Here is a 6,000-nt window from a genome sequence, read left to right as displayed (position 1 = left end):
ATCACAAGACAGTTTTGTTAATGGAGAGCAGTTTAGATAGTCAGAGGGTTGAAAATTATCCTAATTACCGATGATAGAATTCTCGTCATGGATTGTTATAGGTAGTCTGTCCAGGATAACACCAATTATTCATGTAAAAGGGTTATTACAGTGAGTTTGTTAACAGTAGTAAGTCAGAGCATGAATAAGCATAATCATCTTCAAAGTTTCCTTCGAGTCAAATGGATACAAAAATCATGACAGGAACTGTTTTGATTAATTTAATGTCTTGAGATTTTGTCATTATTATGGATATAGTCGTTCTACCTTAACTTGGCCCAGATTTTCGTCCTTCATTAGCCTGTTTCATGTAGCTCACCGACAGAATAAGACTCCTTTCCATTGCACTTCTTCGCGCCTGGCTTCATACTCCAGTGTTCATCAGTTCTTACAGCTTAGCTTTCACGATAGAGAGATGGCGTTTTTAGGCCAGGTTAGAGTAGAGCAGACGTAGTCATTATATTTTAGCGATTTTTTTGGAGGACTTTTTTAAAGGTTACTGTACCCAGCAGCTTTATGACGCCGTTCGAGAGGAAGTTCAAAGACACTGGTGAATTTGGTTTGGAATCCGTACTTATGGGGTTCACCGCATTCTTGGCAGTGAGTCGCCTGCTGGGGAGATCAGATTGCTTTGGCCATATGTATCTTCGCGCTGATTGTTTGGTGAGAGAGAGAGAGAGAGAGAGAGAGAGAGAGAGAGAGAGAGAGAGAGAGAGAGAGAGAGAGAGAAGGGGGAGGGGAGAGAGTAAAGGATAACTCGAAAATGAAAATTATGCAAGCCAATTTCATACTACTTCATTCAGGGCTTAGGGGGGCTCGAAGCGAGGCGATCTTATTGAAGAAACTTTAGATTAAAGTAAAGGAGACCGGTTTACTCTCCTGACAGTATTGTACTTCATAGCCTCCAGTCGTCTCCACGAGACTTTAACCATTCACGTTAAAGACGGCCGTCATCCCAGTCTTCAGTCCTCTACCACTAGACTCTATTTTCATGTGACTGAACTGAGCCACTCCCATAAATTGAGTGCTAAGATGTGGTGTCATGAGTCTCGTTCAACCATTGGTATGAGGTAGGTATGAGTCTCCTTGGTTGCTAGTCAAAGCAGCTGTACAATTTGACGAAACATGGCCATTAACCAAACTAAAGTGAGTTCTATTTTGGTGTGATTTAATTCACAGTGTATATTTTTGGAAACTATTAAAAAGAAGGGGAGAGGAAACACAAAGAGGAATGCTATATAAGAAGGGGAAACAGATGGAGATAGTTAGATAGCAGCGAGGATGAAAGAGGACAGAAGGGGTCGAGGTTAGAAGCTGTACTGTATGTAGATGAAGGCGCGAGAAGCATAGAGATAAACCAAACACAAGAATATGAACTCTCTCTCTCTCTCTCTCTCTCTCTCTCTCTCACACACACACACACACACACACACACACACACACACACACACACACACACACACACACACACACACACACACACACACACACACACACACACACACACACACACACACACACACACACAGATTGGTGGAAGAAAATGGATAGAGACGTAAAATACATAATTGAAGAAAGTATTTAGAGGGACTGAAGACAAAAGAATAAGATGGATTGAAACACAGAAATATAAACGGTGATTAGGATAAATTATTAGAGAAGAAAATGGACAGAGGGACATGGGATAGAAGAAAATAAAAATAGGGACATCATGGAACAGGGATGTAAGAAGAGTAATTGAATGAAGGATAGGAAAATTAGTGGAGGATATGGATGAAGGGTAGACTTAGGCATTCTGCTGTCGACGAAGGCACACTGGAGAGCAAAATTGGAAGAGGAAAAAAATAGTTGCACAAAAAGGAAGGAAGTAAAGATTGGACTGCATGTTGTGAATGAAAGGGAAAATAGTGACAAAGAAAGAAAACAGTGAAACGTATCGAAAAAAAGGTTAAAAGAATAATTAGACAAAGACGGAAGGTTGATTGATACTTGACTGGAAAGTGAAAGGTAAAATGTATGAAGATAAAACTGCAGAAAAAAATTAAGCAGTGGAAAAACTAATGGAAGTGGAAAACTGAGGTAGAAAAGTACAAAAAACGACCTAACAGCCAAGGAAAGCAGTATGAAATGAGAAAACTTAAAAAGAGAGAAAAATAATTTAAAAAAAAGCTAGGAATAAAAGAGAAAATTTGAGAAAGTAATAAAAAAGAAAAGGGAGATGACTGAGATTGGCATTGATGTTACTAAGAGGAAGAATGATGCTTAGGTGGGAAAAGAAGTGGATAAAAGTGAGTGAAAGTGGAGGAAAAGCCATGTAAAGAGCTGGAAAGGTAATGAGAGGCGGTTTAGGTGACGTGGAAGGGCATGTAAGTGGTAAGGTTAAGGGGAATTTAAGCGTACTTTTAGATTTTATGCAGATTAGGGTAAGGAACACGCCTGATTTTATCTCACCTCTATCTCGAAACACCAAGCATACGGATTTACTCATTCATTCTATTCTCTCTCTCTCTCCCTCTCTCTCTCTTATATATATATATATATATATATATATATATATATATATATATATATATATATATATATATATATATATAGCAGCCTTGGCTGAGTGGGTTAGAGCGCTCCGCTTTGACCGAACGGTCGGAGGATCGAATCCACCCAAGGGTCATTGGTAGACATCAGGAAGGGCATCCGGTCATAAAACGCTACACGCTCCGGTCCAAAAGTCTTCTACCCAGGGGTAACGCCTTAGCCCTTCGGGGATACCAGGCGTAAAACCAAATTATTATTTATTTTATTATATATATATATATATATATATATATATATATATATATATATATATATATATATACAGAATATATGTATGTATACAGTATGTCTAATATATATAATTCAGTGTGTTAGTCTGTATCAGTGTGTCTGCCTGTTTATCTGTCTGTCTATATCTGTGTCTGTCTGTCTGTATAGTATATAAATGCCTTTTCATCTACCTACATGGCTCGCTTGGTAAGCTGCTGTACTCACGCAGTTGCAAGCGCTGGTTCGAATCCTCGCAATATTTAATTTAAGCCAACGGCCATACCACGTTGAGTACACCGTTTCCCGTCAGCGAAGTTAAGCAACGTTGGGTCTGGTTAGTACTTGGATGGGTGACCCCCTAGGAACACCAGATGCTGTTGGCATCCCTACGTGTCAAGTGGGGTTGGTGGAGGATTAGTGTCCCTCCCTGTAAAACAATTAACTCTAAGCCCTTGGCCACCCCGTCTGGGATACATGGCGTCTGGCAATGAATGAATGAATTATCTACCTGTTGATTTACGTTTTATCTGTCTGTCTCAGCCTGTCAGGATGACTTTCAGTTTAGTATAGGGATGTCTGATTATCTGTCTGTTGATCTATCTGTCTGTCCGTCTTTTTTATCTGATGTGTTTGCCTAGGATGTCTATCTTATTAAAACATATTCAAACGAGGTAATACGATATAGACCACACAATAACGTGGATAAAAGGAAGAGGAAGGATGACAGTAAGTTAAGGTGGGCATTCAAGTATCAGTATACACACTTGCTTGATGCATACATTAGTTACCACAGTTTGCACAATGGACACAGTAACATCTCCCCCCTGTTGCCCCTCCTTTAACACCACCACCCCTATCCCCACCCCCTTTAAGTCCCAGTCAAGCCCTCTCCTCCAATCTCCTATTCAGCTATCTCATTCCTGACCTGCTCTCCCCTCCTTACACTTTTTCTCCCCCATTTGCCTCCAACATATACTTTTAGCTTCTCTCACACTCTCACCCTTCCTTCCCTACTACCATGTGCCCATCTTACTCTTGTTCTATTCTCCCCTACTCATACTACCCTACTCATCTCACCCATGGGCATTTTTACTTCCTCCCACGCTCTCATCCTTCCTGCCCCATCTAATTCGCCTGCTTCATTCTTGTTCCCCATATTTACAACTATTCACTCCCTACCCAAAAATTCTTGCCCACATTTCACTTATACTTCCTTAGTTCCGCAATTCACTTTCCAGTTTTCATAAGTCTAATTCGTCTTTCCCTCTGTCCAGTTCCCATTCGCCTCTACCGCTGCTGTTCCATACATGTACTTCTCCAGTTCTCTCCCTTCTTCATTTCAGACCCTCTCACTCACCCCACGTATACTCCCCTCCCCCTCCTGCTCCCCATTGACTACCCACCCCACACTCATTTTCTCCCTCCCCCATTGCATCCTTAGCCTAACCTTCTTTCCTTCCCCTTTCTTCCCTTTATTTCTCTTTTCTTCTCTTGTCTTCCCTTCCCTTCCCTTCCCTTCTCTCATCCCCACCCTCTCCTTCCCCCACTCACAGTCATTCCAGTCTCTCCAGTTTCCTTCAGATAATATCCTTTTACCTCGTGGAAGTTGCCCTTTCAGGCACATTGACATTGTGTTTGTGCATATCGCGTGTCACTTTCTGCAGGAGATGTTTAAGAGAGAGTTTCTTTAGGGTATTTTCAAGGAAATTTGTGTGACCAAGATGTTTAGAAAGTGTTAAGGGAGATGTGTAGTTGTGTTTAGGATGCTTTGGTGTTGAAGGGATGTGTGTACTTAAGATGTCTAGTTTTAAAGGAAGTTTGTATTCTTAAATATTTATAGTATGTTTGGAAAGAATGTAGAGAAAAGGATTTAGGATGTTAAAAAAGAAAGGTGTGTGTGTGTGTGTGTGTGTGTGTGTGTGTGTGTGTGTGTGTGTGTGTGTGTGTGTTAATGTAAAAAGGGAGAGTTTTGTGTGTTTTATAAAGGGAAGGGTGTGAAGCCTAGAATCGGGCGTTTGGCATAAAATAAATAAATATTAAGTGAAAGAGTTTTATCTTAAAGAGGATGAAGTTAATTTTGATTTGGAAAACAGTGATGATGATGATGATGATGATGGAGATATGATAATGAAGATGATGATGATAATAATGATTGGAACTGAAGGAGAGAGTGTAAAGGTAGAAAGAGGGTAAACTTGCATGTAAACACAAGAATTAGAATAAAATATGGACTTGCTTCTGTGGATGGAGAGAAGCAGAAACGTAAGGGAAACGATAGCAACAGAGATGAACAGTGTGCGACAAATATAGAAACGAATGTGAACTATAGAGAATGAACATAGATAAGGATTTTGAACACCTTGCGACGGTAAGTTTGACAGACAGAATACTTCCGTTAGAGATGGGAAGAGAATGTAAATGAGAATAAAGACAAATGTGTGAGACAAAGTGGCTAAGAAAATGAAAATTTAGGAGGGAATTGTAAACTGAGAAAGAGTGCGGTGGAAAGCATTGGCAGAGAAACTGAATGCAAGAGTTGGGAAATTAGTAGAGAGAGAGAGAGAGAGAGAGCAGTAGTGTCTAGCCGGTGTGGGGAGAGGGGAGGGGTAGAGGGAAGGTAATAGGCTTATGTCGGGGGAAGCTCTTGTTGCTAATGATCTGTGTGTGTGTGTCTCCACCCCTCTGACATCTGGCTCACCCATCCAATTACTACACTGTCACAAGCCCACCAGCCCCACTCACCTCATCTCACCCACACCCACGCCTGGCCTTACCCGCACCCACACACCCACCTCTCATCCACACCCATGCTAGTTCCCATCCACACCAAGATCATCATCCACCTTGTAATCATGTTATTCTTCTCTCACCTATACTCCGCATCCATATCAACATCCATACTGACCGTCACCGAGATCCACACATACGCTGATCCTCACCAACATCCACACCAACCTTCAACCTCACCCCAAACTATCCCTCATCCACACCCACGCTAACCCTCACTCACACCCACAGTAAGTATCATGTACACTCATTTTCACCTCATCTGTCACCCACTCCCATGTCAGCCTACACCCATACAGACACTCATCTCCCAAGGTAGTTCTTATCCACGACCTTGCCAGTGACATCCCTTACCCATACCCACACCAATTC

General features: G+C 41.4%; 1 pseudogene; it reads left to right on the top strand.

Moving 5' to 3' along the window:
* Positions 1-3,110: 3,110 nt before the first annotated feature.
* On the top strand, positions 3,111-3,224 carry LOC145398585 (5S ribosomal RNA; annotated as a pseudogene).
* Positions 3,225-6,000: the final 2,776 nt, after the last annotated feature.

The sequence above is a fragment of the Coenobita brevimanus genome, chromosome 45 (assembly GCF_032717465.1).
Source record: "Coenobita brevimanus isolate Jiangsu-jjx chromosome 45, ASM3271746v2, whole genome shotgun sequence".
Taxonomy (NCBI): Eukaryota; Metazoa; Arthropoda; class Malacostraca; order Decapoda; family Coenobitidae; genus Coenobita; species Coenobita brevimanus.
This window is presented reverse-complemented; position numbering and strand designations above follow the sequence as displayed.